Here is a 15,622-nt window from a genome sequence, read left to right as displayed (position 1 = left end):
CTCTCTCTCTCTCTCTCTCTCTCTCTCTCTCTCTCTCTCTCTCTAATTCCTGGATCAGGATGTGACTACTTGCTCTGACATATGCTCTCACTATTGCCATCTGCCATTTGCCATGAGGTCCTTGTCAGAACTGAGCCCAGGCAGGCATCAGGCCCTTAAACCTCCATAACTGTGAGCTGAATAAACCTTTTCAACTACAGTTACTACTCAGGTATTTGTTTGTAGTAATGCAAATCTGACTAATAACTGTAGCAAGAAAGAATTCAGGATATAACTCAAATTGCAAATAAATAACAAAATCTCAAAAAAAATAATAAGCAAACCTGGAATCTAATAACAAGTACACGATAGTTTATTTTTTCTCTTGTCTCTTCAATTTTATCAAAGGTAATCATAGTAAGCTTAATTTATTTATAAAATGAGATTTTGGTCTCACTAAACTTGGCCTGATTATTTGCATCAAGTGCAGCAAGAAGTAATTGACCATATAAGCCCTTTTAAAATGTGCTTTGATGGAATTTTTAATAAGGAATCTCAGATTAGGCATTTTTAAAAAACCTCTTGGACTTGGGTAGAGCTCAGTGGTAGAGCTCATGCTTATCACACACACGGTCCTGGATTCAATCTTCTGCACCAGAAAAAAAGAAGAAAAAAGAAAAAAAGAAATGAAAAATAAAAATAATAACTATAAATTCAAAAGCCCATTAAAAATTGGAAATTAAGTCAAGGACTCATCATCAGGTTTTACCTATAATACTCAGGTGAATTCCTCTCCTCTTGAGGTTTCCAAGGTATTTTGAGGTTCCTGGGTCTGTCAGAAAGTGACATTTTTTTTTTTAAAGGAGAAAGGTGTACAATTTATTAACATGCAAAAGGGGGAAATCACAGCCAGGGGGTGATTACCCCATAAAGTCTTATTCCATACTTACCTGCAAGGCCAGGAAGCCTGGAAGGGAACTATGCACTTGAAGTACCAAGTCCATTTTCCAGGGGACTCCTGTTGTCTCCACACAGTTCCTTAAAGCAGTCTTGTTATATCTGAAGATATAACATTCCAGACAAAATATTTGTAACATAACCAGGAATTACAATTGAGGCCTGTTATAAGAAGAAAGGATTCTTATTGAATTTATGCAAATAACTCTATTGCCTTAAAAATAGGAATAGTCATACACCGTTTCCAAATTCCGAGAGGTTAGTTAGTGAGGAAGGTAAATGTTTAAATTCTGTTTACAAAAAGTACCCTTTACCAAATTGCTGAGCTATAATTAGCCAAGAAGAAAAAAGTATCCTTAAACTGCGAAAACAAAACCAAAAAACCCAGCAATATTTTAAATAAAAAGACATAATTCTCATCATCTCAGTTCCATGTAGTTAATTCTTGTTCTATTTAATGTTGGGTAACAGTTTTAGGAGGCTAGTTCTAAAAAGTTCTGAAATTCTCAGTCCAGTGATATGGTCTTAAAATTCTAGTCAGAGTTCTTTTTCTCCCTTTCCATGAACTTCTTGAAGATACAACGCTTTTGGATTACAGATACTTGAGAAGACCTTTCAGAAGATGCATCAGACTAAAGCGTTTTAACTGGTGATATCAAAACTTAAAATGGTTAAAGATTTGATAAGAGTTCAATAATGAATGAGGATATTTGGTTATTTCTATGCCATATAGCAATTTGACTATAACCAGAATTATGACTGCTTATGTGTACTAAGACATAAGATTTCCAGGAATCCCATAAAATTTTGGAGCACATAATATGTGTTAATTTATTATTTATTAATAATAAATTTGTACAAATAGAGCTCAAAGAAGGTTAAACATCATTTCTTTTTTATTTTCATTATTTATTTATTTTGTCCAATACTGGGGATTGAACCTAGGGATGCTTTACTATTGAGCTACAGGCCCAGCCCTTTATTGATTGATTGACAGAGTTTACTAAGTTATTCAAGTTAGCCACAAACTTTCATTTATCAGTTTTAACAGTTTTGGAGGAAAGTCTTTAGATTCTTTTATACATAAAATTATGTCATCTGCAAAAAGGGGTAATTCGAACTTCTCCTTTTCTATTTGAACACCTTTTGTTTATTTCTCTTACCTTTTTGCTCTAAGATTTCCAGTATTTTGAAAGTGGTAAAAGTGGATATCTTTATGTTGTTCCTGATTGTTGAGGAAATGGTTTCAGCTTTTCCCCCATTTAGTATGATGTTGGCTATGGGTTTGTCATCTGTAGGCTTTATCATGTTGAAGTACTTTCCTACCATCCCTAATTTTTCTTTTTCTTTTTTTCTCTTGGTACTGGTGATTGAGCCCAGGGGGCACTTAATCACTGAGCCACATCTCCAGCTCCCCCCACCTTTTTTTCCTAATTTTGAGGCAGGGTCTTGCTATGTTGCTGAGGCTGGCTTTGAAATTGTGATCCTCCTGCTTCAGCCTCCAGAATTGCTGGAATTATAGGTATGCACCACCATACCTGGCTCCCATAGGTTTTCATAAGCTGTGTTTACATTTTCATTTGTTTCAAGGGATTTTAAAATTTCTCTCTTGACTTCTTCATTTTGATCCATTGGTTGTTCATGAGAACAGTGTTAAATTTCCATGTATTTGTACAATGACTACTGTTCTGCTTATTATCATTTCCCAGTTTTATTCCATTGCGGTGGGAGAAGATACATGTTATGATTTCAGTTTGTTTGAATTTGTTGAGACTCATTTTGTGGCCTAACATATGGCCTGTCTTGGCAAAGGTCCCATGTGCTGATGAGAAGTGTGTGTATTGTGCAGCTGGTGGATGAAATGTTTTGTTGAATGTGTTTGAGGTCCATTTGGTGTATAGCACAGTTTAGCTCCAGTGTCTCTTTGTTAATTTTTTTTGTCTGGATGATCTGTCCATTGATGGAAGTGGGACATTGAAATCCCCAGCTCTTATTGTGTTAGAGCCTTGCTCTCCCTGTAAATAGAATAATGTTTGCTTTGTATAACTGGGTGCTTCTACAGAGTACATATATATTCATAATCATCTTTTCTTCTTGTTGAGTTGATCCCTTTATAGTGACCTCTTTGTCTCTTTTTACAGTTTTTTTTTTTTAATTTGAATTCTGTCTTATCTGATACAAGTATAGTTACTCCTGTCCACTTTGGTTTTTGGTAGCGTGGTACTTCTTTGTACATTTTATAAATCAGAAAAATTTTCAAATTCTGAAACAGTTGTTAAATATTCTTCAAATGAGACAAAGTTACTTTCTCGTCAACAAAAATACATCTCCATGTTTTCCTCAGAACTTTTTTTTCTAGAACATACCCTGGTGTTCTTGTATGCTTTGTGTATTGAATTTGTCTTTTTTATTTCTAACAGTTTTAATTTTATATATTAACTAGGATTTTAATTCCTAGCAATCATTAATCAGCATTTGGTAGACTAACAGCCCTTTAATAATCTCTAGAGATATATTTTAATGTGGAACAGGACATATTTATTAACAAACCAAATATGTTTAGTCTTTCTATAACATTTAAGAAGCCAAAAGTAAATATACTTGATTCTATGTTTAGCAACTGATGTTTTAGTATTTTATCTTATTTGGAAATGACCTAGATATTTAATAAATATCCATCATTTAATTTCACTTAATAAAACTCTATGGATTAGAGAAATTTGTAAAGTAAATATGTTATAAAACACAATTGTTGTTTAAAATACTTTATAAGTTTTTATCCCATTTATATCTATTTGGTTTGCTTGTTCTTAGGTCAAACTCACTGTGTGTGTGTGTGTGTGTGTGTGTGTGTATGTGTATGTGTATAGTGTTGGGGATGGAACCTAAGGCCTTGTGCATGTTAGACAAATGTATCATTGAGCTATACATCCAGCCCCCAAACTCACATTTTTGTGATCTTGAATACTTAATAGAGATCAAAGTTGTGAGTCTGTATTAAATCTAATGTCAGTAGCCATGTCTGTTTTAATTAGATCAACAATGTTTTTGTTTATAAATGATTACTAAAGACACATGAACTTGAAATACATTTGGGTTAATTACATTTAATTTGCAAGTATTTTTTTTAAAAAGTCAACTTAGTACTATGTAGACAATATCTAAACCCATGGGGTAGATAAACGTATATGTTGATACAACTTACCACAAACACATGTAAATGTAAATACATAAAATATATACAAAGATCTTATAGTTTTTCACTTAAAATTTTTAGCCAAGAGTCAAATAGAATGTTTGATAATGGGCTTAGGAGAAAATTCAGATACCTGTTCAAAATAGGTGATTCTTTAATTTATTTCTGTTTCTTAGCTGCCTTATTAGCAAGGAACTTAATCAAAAGAGAGCAGAGCTTCAGACCTGAGAGGAATCCACCCACAGTTCTTGGGGCTCCAAGAGGAAGGCAGAAGACCCCACAAAGATGGCTAGTGTCACCTCTTCTGTGTTCATCAAGGACCTTAAGGTCACAGAAGGAAGCAGGGGTGTGGAATAAAATGGAAAGGTCAGGTATTAGAGAAATCAATTGGAAAGATCTTGACTTTTTCAAAGATGAACATATAGTTAGCAGAGGTTTAAGAAAAGGGGGTGTCAGCTGACAGAGAAGTTTTGATGAGGGAGCTCGACTCCAATAGAGAGAATAGATATGCCTTAAAAATTACAACCTGAACATCAGCTTCCACTTAAGCTGATTTCTTACTATAGAGCTCTTATAAATCCATGGTAGAAAAAATATCACACATTTACAATACATATACATGTATAAATACATAGCAACAGATTTTACAGTTTTTAAATCTTGTAAGCTGTGGACTAAATGTTGAGCAAAGGCATTTTCATAGCAGTTTGGTGTGTGTAAAACAAACAAAAAGTCTCTTTGCTCATTCTCTTTTTTCTCTTGAGAAATACTGTAAGTTTTCACCAAGGAGGTGCAAGAAGTTTGGGGAGACATATTTGCCTATTAGTGGTCTATAATCCCTACTTAGAGTTTTCTTTCTTTTTTTTTAAGGATGTGAAAGTCCCATTTCCAGTGTCCTGATTTTTTATAGTATCTGTAAGCATTCCGAAAATAGATGGGCTTTAAACTGTGTTTAGAGGTTTCTTTCTTTCTTTTTCTTTTATTCTTTTTTTTTTTTTGTGCTGGGAATTGAACCCAGAGCACAACAATCGCCTTTAATTCCCCTGAGAATTATACTGCAGCCTGAACAACTAAAAATTGACCTGTCCATTCCACACATTTAATTTATTATTTTATATTAAAGAGCAGATTTCTGACTAAGATGGAAATCAAAAGATTTTTCTGTTCTAAAGCTATTTTTCTTTTAAATCTGTACTAAACTGATTTCTTTCTATGTTTCCATTTTAATTCAGGAGAGAAAAAGTAAAACAAATAACTACAAAAAGTTCCTAGCACACTCTAAACCACAGGTATCACATGATATGTGGCATAAAGGCACAGTGCAATTCAAAATAATAATAATTATTATTTTGAATTAAGAAAAAATAATTCTTTTTTTCTTTTTTAGAGTATTATAGTTATACATAATAATTGGGTTCATTTTGACAAAATCATATATGCATGGAATTTGGTTTACTCCCACTTCATTCCCTAGTCTCCCCTCCCCAACTACTTTCCTCTCTGCCCCTGTTCTTCTTCCCCTACTCTACTGGTCTTCCTTTCACTCTTTATTTATTTATCTAATATTTTAATTGTTTTTTTCCATAGTTGTGTAGGGATAGCATCCCTTTATTTTATTTATTTTTATACCGTGCTGAGGATCGAACCCAGTGCCTCTCACATGCTAGGAAAGTGCTCTGCCACTGAGCTACAGCCCCAGCCCTCTATTTATTTATTTTTGATTGATGTTTTATAGATATTCATAAAAGTAGAATTCACTGTGGTATATTTATACATGCACATAACATGATTTGATTCAATTCCTCTCTCCTGTTCTGTCTTTATATTGATCTCCTTCTACTCCACTGATCTTCCTATATTTTGTGATATCCAATCTCCTCCTTACCTTTTTTTCCCCCTTATTTTACTGTAGCTTCTATGAGAGAAGCATTTGACTCTTGATTTTCTTAGTCTGGCTTATTTCACTTAGCACCATGTTCTCCATTTCCATCCATTTATCAGAAAATGCCATAATTTCATTCTTTTTTATGACTGAGTAAAATTTTATTTTACTCAGAAGTGACATTTTCTTTATCCATTCATCTGTTGATGGGCATCTGGACTAATTCCATTATTTTGGCTATTGTGAATTGTGCTGCTATAAACATTGATGTGGCTGTGTCCCTACTGTATGATGGTTTTAGTTCTTTCGGATAAATACCATGGAGTGGGATAACTGGGTCATATGGTGGTTTCATTTCCAATTTTGAGAAATCTCCACACTGCTTTCCAGAGTGGTTGCACTAATTTGCAGTCCCATCAACAACGTTTGGATGTACCCTTTCCCCCACATCCTTGCCAACATTTATAACTCTTTATATTCTTGATAATTGCCCTTCTGACTAGAGATGAAATCTTAGTGTAGTTTTATTCTGCATTTCCCTGATTGCTAGTGATGTTGAACATTTTTTTCATATATTTGTTGGCCATTTGTGTTCTTTCTTTTGAGAAGTGTTTGTTTATGTCTAATTCTTTTGCCCATTTACAAAATAATTCATACTCAAGACCAACACTAGTAAATGAATATAATTAGATCTAGATCACACCTTAAAACAGCAGAAAGAAAGAAAAGATTTGCTACCCAGAAAATAATTCTGCATTTCTGTCTGGACATATTTCTAGGGGTTTCCAATCATCAATTGTCCATCTTCACCTGAAGATCCTTCAACCTGTGTGCCCCCAGTAGCTGGATAATAGGAAACAAAAGCTGTTTAACGATACCCCAAAAGCCAAGAGTCACATAGATATAAATTCAAAACAAGTAATTAAAACTAATTAGCTGGGAATGGTGGTGCACGCCTGTAATCCCAGCAATTTGGGAGGCTAAGGCAGGAGTATTTCAAGTACAAAGCCAGCCTTAGCAACTTAGCCAGGCCCTAAACAACTTAGCGAGAACCTGTCTCAAAATAAAATATAAAAAATATAAAAAATAACCACTGGGAATGTGCCTCAGTGGTTAAACACTCCTAGGTTCAATGCCTGGTTCCAAACAAACAAAAAAAGAATAACTAATTTTTATAAATGTTTTCCTCTTGAGTCAAAGGAATTTACTTGAGGAAATGGAGCTAAATTTAGAAGAGGAACATTTGAAATTAGGGGCCTAAGGATTTAAACTTTGTTCTAAATATGATTTCTGCTTTTTAATCTTGTCAAAGGAGGTTTCTAAAGCTAGTCTAAAATATGTAGATTTTTTTGTGTTTGTACTATATATGGTATATCATGTATGTGTATGTATATATATACACATACATGATATATGTATATACACACACATGGTGGTTGTTTTTCCTTTGTATCTTTTTATAGGTACCAGTAAGAGAGCTACTTAAGACCAGAATGTTCTCAAACATTTTTTTTTTAAATGTGATGATCCATTGTCTAGCTATAGGCAGATCCACAAAGGTGGATTTATTCCAATAGTCATGAAATCCAATGACTCTCTTTATGAAAAGACCAGGAATAAATTTTATGATGAGAGTAGGAAGCATTTCTGAAGAGGGCACAAAAGAAGCAGCCCTAGGATCAAAAAAATTCACTCTCAAAAACAGACTTAAGAAAGCCAAGATTGCTCAGGTGTTAAGGATGATGTTTAACACACATGTTATCTCTAGCATCCTCAGGGATGTGTGGGCACATGGACATCTGGGGGTGCTTGTTACTCTGTGAAGGTCCTCCAGGGATTGGATTTTCCCTGCACTAACTAGACAACAAAAGTTGAGATGATAAAAGCCTTTTATGAATCGGACTTATTAAGACCACAATCCCTAAGAGTTTGGCATACTTGGACAGTAAGCTGCTTGAAATCTTACGTATGTGTCTTAGCCAAGCATGGCGACACACATCTATAAACCCAGCTACTCTGAAATCTGAGACAGGAGAATCTCAATTTCAAGACCAGCCTGGGTAATTTAGTGAGAACTATCTCACAATAAAAAATAAAAAAGGACTGGGGATATAGCTTGGTGGTAGAGTACTTGCTTGACCTCCATGAAGCCCAGGGTTCAATCCCCAGCCTCCCAGCAACTTGGGAGGCTGAGACAGGAGGACTGTGAGTTCAAAGCCAGCCTCAGTAATGGTGAGGTGCTAAGCAACTCAGTGAGACCCTGTCTCTAGATAAAATACAAAATAAGACTGGCTTTGAATTTACAATCCTCCTGCCTCTGCCTCCTGAGCAGTGGGATTACAGGCGTGTGCTTGGCAAGCCTATTTTTATCTATTGCACTGTCAGCAAAATTTTGTCTGAATAGATACTGTAAAACAGTGTGAAGGAATGGCTTGAACAACCGGTTTGTAAAGGCTTTAGGCCTGTGTTCTACTCTACAAACCCCTCCTCATGACAAAAGACACAGAAAAACAGAGGACAAGGGAAAACAGACTATTTCTGGGAGGAAGGGCATCTGACAATGAGTACTTAGAGCAAGATATACCAGAATTGCTGCATGTTTGTTTTGGATCTGAAGTGTTTCCCCAAAGCTAAAGGCTTGGTTGCCAGTCTATGGCACTATTGGGAGATGTTGCAATCTATATGAGGTGGGGCCTAGGGTTAGAAGAGGGATCACGGGGATGTGCCCTTGAAGGGGGTTTTGGGACCCTGACCCCTCCATTCTCTCTCTCTCTCTGTTTCTTAGCCTCTGTGATGTGACCAGTTTTGATCTACCACTTGCTCCCTACCATGTTTGGCCTCATCATAGGCCCAAAGTGACAGAACCAAGTAACCATAGACTGAAACCATGAGCCAAAAGAAATCTTTCCTTCTTGTAAGTTGTTTATCTCAGGTATATTTGTTACAGTGATGGAAAGCTGATTGGTATGCTAATCTAAGGGGCAGTCCATACAAATCAAGTGCTTTCTGCCTATTAATTTAAATTTGGAAAAGCAAGAGAGACAAATAGAGATTTAACCATTCGCTTAACTAAATTCCACAGAGACCAAGAAGTGTGACTGGTGAGAAATATTTACCTTGTGCTGGCTCTGGGTTGTCCAGCTCTGAGTTCCCTTGACTGTAGTTTCCAGAAGAGCACAGTGGCTTTGATGTATCTGAGCCATGGCACCAAATTTGTAGGGAAAAAGGGCAATTTCTCCTTTACCCTCTGAATATTCACTAAAATAAGATGGCAAAGCAGATTAAATAGGAAAAACATACAACTTTATGACATACATGGAGGAAAACTCATAGTGTAATTACCCCTACAAACCATTGTTAAGGTACAATTTATTGGCATTATTTTAATTTCTTTCTTTTTTTTTTAACCAGGGATTGAACCCAAGGACACTTATCGCAGAGCCACAGTCCCAGCCCTTTTAAATTTTTTATTTTGAAACAGGGCCTTGCTAAATTACTTAGGGTCTCACTAAATTGCCAAGGCTGGCTTTGAACTGGCTGTGATCCTCCGCCTCAGCCTTGCAAGTCACTGGGATTGTGGCATATGCCATTACACCTGACCATTATTTTATTTTTAAACGATATATAATACATCAATAGGAATATTCCTATTAAAAATTATGAATTGAACATTTTCTTATTAATTTTTCTTCAAAATAATTTTGTAGACTCCATGATACATCATCATATGAACACATAATAATTCAACCATTTGTTCCAAATCTTCGTTATCCTACAAGGACACACAGACACACACACACACACACACACAAATTTTTAAAGCATAGTTTCCTAGAATAGAACTAATGTTTCAAAGGAAATAAAAATGTTTGAGGCTCTTGCCAAGTTATTGTTCAAGGAAGACAGTTATGATTTCTTATTACCACTAACAATATATAAAAATATAGGTCTTGTTATACTTAAAACACTTTAAAATACCTTTTCAAAGTTAATAGGATAAATAGTATTTCATTGTCACTTGTATTTGCATACTTTTTATTATTAATAATATTCAAGATGTATGATTATTATTCATTTATTTTTATTTGAATAATTTAGTTCTTAACTGTTACCAATTTTTAATTTTTATAGTACCTTGAAGATTAATGGATTTTATTTTATTTTATTTTTTGGAACCAAGGATTGAACCCAAGGGCACTTAACCACTGAGCCACATCCCCAGCCCTTTTTAAATATTTTATTTAGAGATAGGGTCTCGTTGAATTGCTTGGGGCTGGCTTTGAACTTGTAATCCTCCTACCTCAGCCTCCTGAGCCACTGGGATTATAAACATTTGCCACTATTACCAACCAGACTTAATTTTTTGAAATAGTTTAGGTTTCCAGAAAAAAATCAGTTGGAAAATAGATATTTCCTATATTCCTGCCCACCCTCTTAGCAGCTCCCCTACTCCTTCCCACCAATTTCCCCATTATTAACATCTTGCATTAATGTAGTATATTTGTTATCATTAATGAGCCAATGTTATTCCATTATTATTAGCTGAGGTCTGTAGTTTACATGGAGTTGACTCTGTGTTGTAGCAACAGTTGTCTTTCAGTAACTTAGGAGATTGATTCCAAATCCCTCCCCTAGGATGCCAAAATTCAGAGATGCTCAAGTCCCTTATGTAAAATAGTATTTGTATGTAACCTGTGTAAATTTTCCCTTGTGCCTAAAATCATCTCTATACTTAATATAAATACTAGTTAAATAGTTTTACAATGGCATTGTTCGGAGAATGATGACAAGAAAAAACAGTATGTACATGTTCAGTACAGGGGCAGTCATCACAGGCCTAAGACCACATTGTATCCCATCTGAGGCTGGTTGAATCCAGGATTCGGAACCCACAGATACAGACCAACTGTACATTCAATGGGTTTTGACAAATGTATAATGGTACGTAACTACTATTATAGCATCAAAGAGATGAGTTTCACTGTCCTAAGAATCCTCTCTCCTCTGCCTATTTGTCCTCTCTATCCTCTAAACCCATGGTAACCACTGATCTTCATATTGTTTCCATAGTTTGGTTCTTTCTATTGTGTCTTGTAGTTGGAATCATAGAGTATGTGGTCTTTTCAGACTGGCTTCTTTGTCTCAGCAATATGTATTTAAGATTCCTCCATGTCTTTTTGTGTCTTGATAGCTCAGTTTTTATTGCTGAATGTTTTATTTTATGGATGGCTTATTTACTCACTGATGGAAGGACAACTTGGTTGTTTCAAGTTTTGGCAATTATGACTAGACCTGCTGTAAACATTCATGTGCAGGTTTTTGTGAGGATATAACTTTCAACTCCTTTGGGTAAATATCCAAGTGGATAATTATTAGATTCTATGGTAAGAGTACATTCAATTTTGTAAGAAGATGCCATACTGTTTTCCAAAGTGGCCGCGCCGTTTCTCATTGTACCACCAATGAGTGAGAGTTCTTGTTGTTTATAATACTTCTTAAAAATCAATGTATCAGCTATTTGTCCAGGAGGAAAACCCATTTGTCACATGTGGAGTAGAGCTTTTTTCCCTCAGCTTATTGATTATATTTTAATCTTTTTCAATCGTTGAAGTTTTACTGTGAAAGATCTGCTTAGGATAAATCCCTCCAAAATTCTATTGTTCATACTGGATGCTTTGAATTCTTGATTTTAATAGTAATTAAAAATTATTTTCTCAGCTGGGCAGGGTGGTGGTGTGCCTATAGTCCCAGCTACTTAGGAGGTTGAAGGATCATTTGAGCCCAGGGGTTCAAGACCAGCCTGGGCAATATTATCAGGAGCCCATCTATAAAAACTACTTTTGAGGGTGCAGGGGGGCAGGAAAGATGGTGGAATGAGATGGACATCATTATCCTAGGTGCATGTATGACTGAACATATGGTGTGACACTACATCGTGTACAACCATAGAAATGTAAAGTTGTGCTGCAATTGTGTACACTGACTGCATTCTGCTGTCATAATTTAAATAAATAAATAAAATTTAAAAATTACTTTTTAAATTTTAGTAAACTCACATGCTGCTCTCATGGAGCCCACATAGTATGCAACCCACATTTTGCCCTATTTGTTCCACATTGAAATCTCTCACCAGCCAATTTTATCTGCAGATATAATTCACTTTAGTGAATATGCTTCAAAGACCTTGAGTGTATTCAGATGAGGTATTTTTTAGATTCAGGAAAATTATTTTGTTGAAATAACTTTCAGATTACTTAAATATCCAAAGAAAGACTGCGAGACCTTTAATGAAGTCAGTGCAAGGCTCACCCGTCCCCTCCTCACTGTGGAAGGACCCAGGTTACACTGAGAAGTGAATTAATTTGATTATAGACTCATGAGCTAGAGAGGAGACTTCTAAGGTGCAAGTTCAACTGTAAGTCTGACCCAATTTAAGTCATATCCAACATAGGATGTTTGTTCATATCTTCCAGAATTCCAGATATTCTATGCTTATTAAAACAGAAAAGTCACTAAATTTTTCTTTTTTGGATGTATTTTTCCTTAGGCAGAACTAAACTTCTTTCTGTGGAGTTAGAAAAAATCATTCCAGGCCTGGAGATGTAGGTGGTAGTGGAGTACTTATCTAGCATGCTCAAGTATTTATTTCCCAGCACCATAAAAACAAAACAAAGCAAACAAACAAACACACAAAAAACTGTACTTTTGTTTGGAAAACACTCATGATCATAATCTTTTGTACACATAAAGATGTTACTTTCTTCTCTTGCTTCTGTGTCAATATCCTTAAATGTATCTTTGTGTTTCTAAATTTTATTATTCTTAAGTCTCCATATTTGTATCTTTCTAGATAATTAATTACCACTTACTGAGCACCTACTATGTGCTGAACATTGGGCTAAGATCTGGGAACTATCAAAGACAAGGGCTGGACAACTTTTTGGGTAAAGGACTAGGCATTTTAGACTTTGGGAGCTATGCAGCTTCTGCCACAACACTCAACTCTGCAGTTGTGGTGTGAAACCAGCAATAGACAACACATAAAGGAAAAGGTGTGGCTGTGTTCCATGAGGCTTTCTTTACAAAAGTGGGTGGCAGAAGCCTCATGGAGGAGATTACTGAGATTTGTCAAACAATGTAGATTAGAATATACTGAAAGTCCTTCTTGCTAGGCACGATGGTACATGCCTGTAATCCCAGTGGCTCGGGAGGCTGAGGCAGGAAGATCCGAGTTCAAAGCCAGCCTCAGCAACAATGAGGCACTAAAGCAACTCAGTGAGACCCTGTTTCTAAATAAAATACAAAATGGGGCTTGGATGTGACTCAGTGGTTGAGTGCCCTTGAGTTCAATCCCTGGTACCAAAAAAAAAAAAAAAAAATAGAGTGACCTTCTCTAGTGGCGTGTGACAAGTGAACTATATTTGCAGTGTGAACAACTTGTTACTAGAATATAATAGTGAATAGCCAATTTTTCCAGGGGAGCTGAGCAAATTGTCTTTTAGGAGGTGACTTTTAGGACTTAAAAATTTTGAGTAGGGCCAGGTGTGGTGGTGTACACCTGTGATCCTGGACACTTGAGAGTCTTAGGCAGGAGATCACAAATTTGAGGATAGCCTCTGCAACCTAACAAGACCTTGTCTTAAAATAAAAATAAATAAATAAATAAAAAGGGCTGGGGATATAGCTTAGAGGTAGAGCACTCCTAAATTCAATCCCCAGCACCAGGAAAAAAAAATCCAGAAGGAAGAAGGAATTTCCTAAAGAGAATTTCAAGTGGGTGAGCACAGGGTGTGGGCATGAAAGAACATGTCATGTTTGGGTAGTCTTGAGTACCCTTTGTGGCTAAAACACTGTATTTATAGGAAGATGTGAGGGAAAGTTATGCTGGAGCCAGACTGTGAAAGGCCCAGAGGAACTGGATTTTAGCTGTGGGCAGATTAGGACCCAGTTAGCTCTGATAAAAGTGAATCCTGGAGGTCTACACCTTGGGCAGGGTAATTTTAAATGGAGCAGAGCAGAAAGGTGGGGAAACAAGTCATAAACTCATTTCTCTTGTCCAGGGAGGGGCTTGAGCTGAGACTGTGGCTATGGAATAGAGAAGAGGTCCATTGGGAGGGTGAACTGACAGAATGGCCAAATCATTATTTCCAGAATTCTGGGAGGGCCAACTGGTTGGCTGTCAAGCCAGTTACTCAGATTTGCTCCCAGACAGACCCATTCCTTATTTTTCCTTCCTCTCCATTTTGGGGAGCCAATCTCTGCAAGCCTCACTGCCCAGCCTCCTTGCCAATGGGTTTTTAGTTGGGCACAGTCACAAGGGAGGTGGGAGAAGAGAAGCCAGAGCACTTCTTTGTGTTAGCTTTCTGTTGCTGGGATAAAATATCTGACAAAATCAACTCATAGGAGGGAAGATTTATTTTGGGTCATGGTTTTAGAGGTTTCAGTCTATGATCACTGGGTTTCATTGTCGCTGGACCTGTGGTGAGGCAGAGTGTCATGGCAGGGAGCCCAGGGTGGAGCTAGGCTGCTCACCTCATGGCATCCAGGGAGGGTAGGGGTGGGTGTGGCTGGAGAGAAGGAATTTAACATTGGCCACTGGGGTTGCAAAGATGTGAGGAAAACTGAAGGAGGAAACAGAGGAAGGTGGAACATCCCAAAGATTAGCAATGGGAGAGAGAACGTAGCCAGGGATAAGATACAGCTTTCAAGAGCTATGTCCCCAAGAACCTACTTCCTCCAACCAGGACCCATCTCCTCGGTTTCTACCACTTCCCAATGGCACATTAAATTATGAATCCATCAATGAGTTCATTCATTCATGAGGTTGGAGCCCTTATGATCCAATCACCTTCCAAAAGCCCCACTTCAAAATACTGCTGTGCTGGGGACCAGTGATGAGCCTTTGGGGGACGTTTCTTATCCAAACCCTAACACTTCCCACCTCCCTACTCCAGTAGCATCACCAGCAGCAGCTGAGTCTCCTTCATCAACCTCCTGTGTCCCAAGGTTCCAGCTCTCACTGGGTGGCCTTGGATCTTTGGAGCCATAACACCAACACCTCATGTTGCTTGAGGCTTCACGGGAGTAGCAGCTTCCTGCCATTGCTCGTCTTTGGGATGTCCCCTCTTCCTCTGTGTTCTCTCAGTTTTTCTTACACCTTTGTAACCAATCCCCCATGTTCAATTCCTTCTATTCAACTGCCTAGTGTAGCTTCTATTTTTCTGATCTGACCTTGACTGACAGAGATATAATGACCTTAAAAGAGTTGGGCAGTGCAGCAGATGAAGGTAGGAGGGGAAGATAATTCAGTTTTGAGATTCCTATTGATACAATTTGCTTCCTCTGCCTAGAATGCCCTCTAGTCCATTCTTCATAAAGCTATTCGGAATAATTGTTTTGTTTTTTTTTAAATTTTTTATTGTGGGTTGTTCAAAACATTACAAATTTCTTGACATATCATATTCCACACTTTGATTCAAGTGGGTTATGAACTCCCACCTTCACCCCATACACAGATTGCAGAATCACATCAGTTACACATCCATTGATTTACATATTGCCATACTAGTGTCTGTTGTGCTCCGCTGCCTTTCCCATCCTCCACCCTC

At 36.9% G+C, this 15,622-nt stretch overlaps 1 pseudogene; it reads right to left on the bottom strand.

Moving 5' to 3' along the window:
* LOC125615797 overlaps nt 1–15,116 on the bottom strand; it is a 53,071-nt pseudogene extending 37,955 nt beyond the window's left edge.
* Between the last annotated feature and the right edge of the window lie 506 nt (nt 15,117–15,622).

Source organism: Marmota marmota, unplaced genomic scaffold (genome assembly GCF_001458135.2).
Source record: "Marmota marmota marmota unplaced genomic scaffold, marMar, whole genome shotgun sequence".
In the NCBI taxonomy this organism is placed as follows: domain Eukaryota; kingdom Metazoa; phylum Chordata; class Mammalia; order Rodentia; family Sciuridae; genus Marmota; species Marmota marmota.
This window is presented reverse-complemented; position numbering and strand designations above follow the sequence as displayed.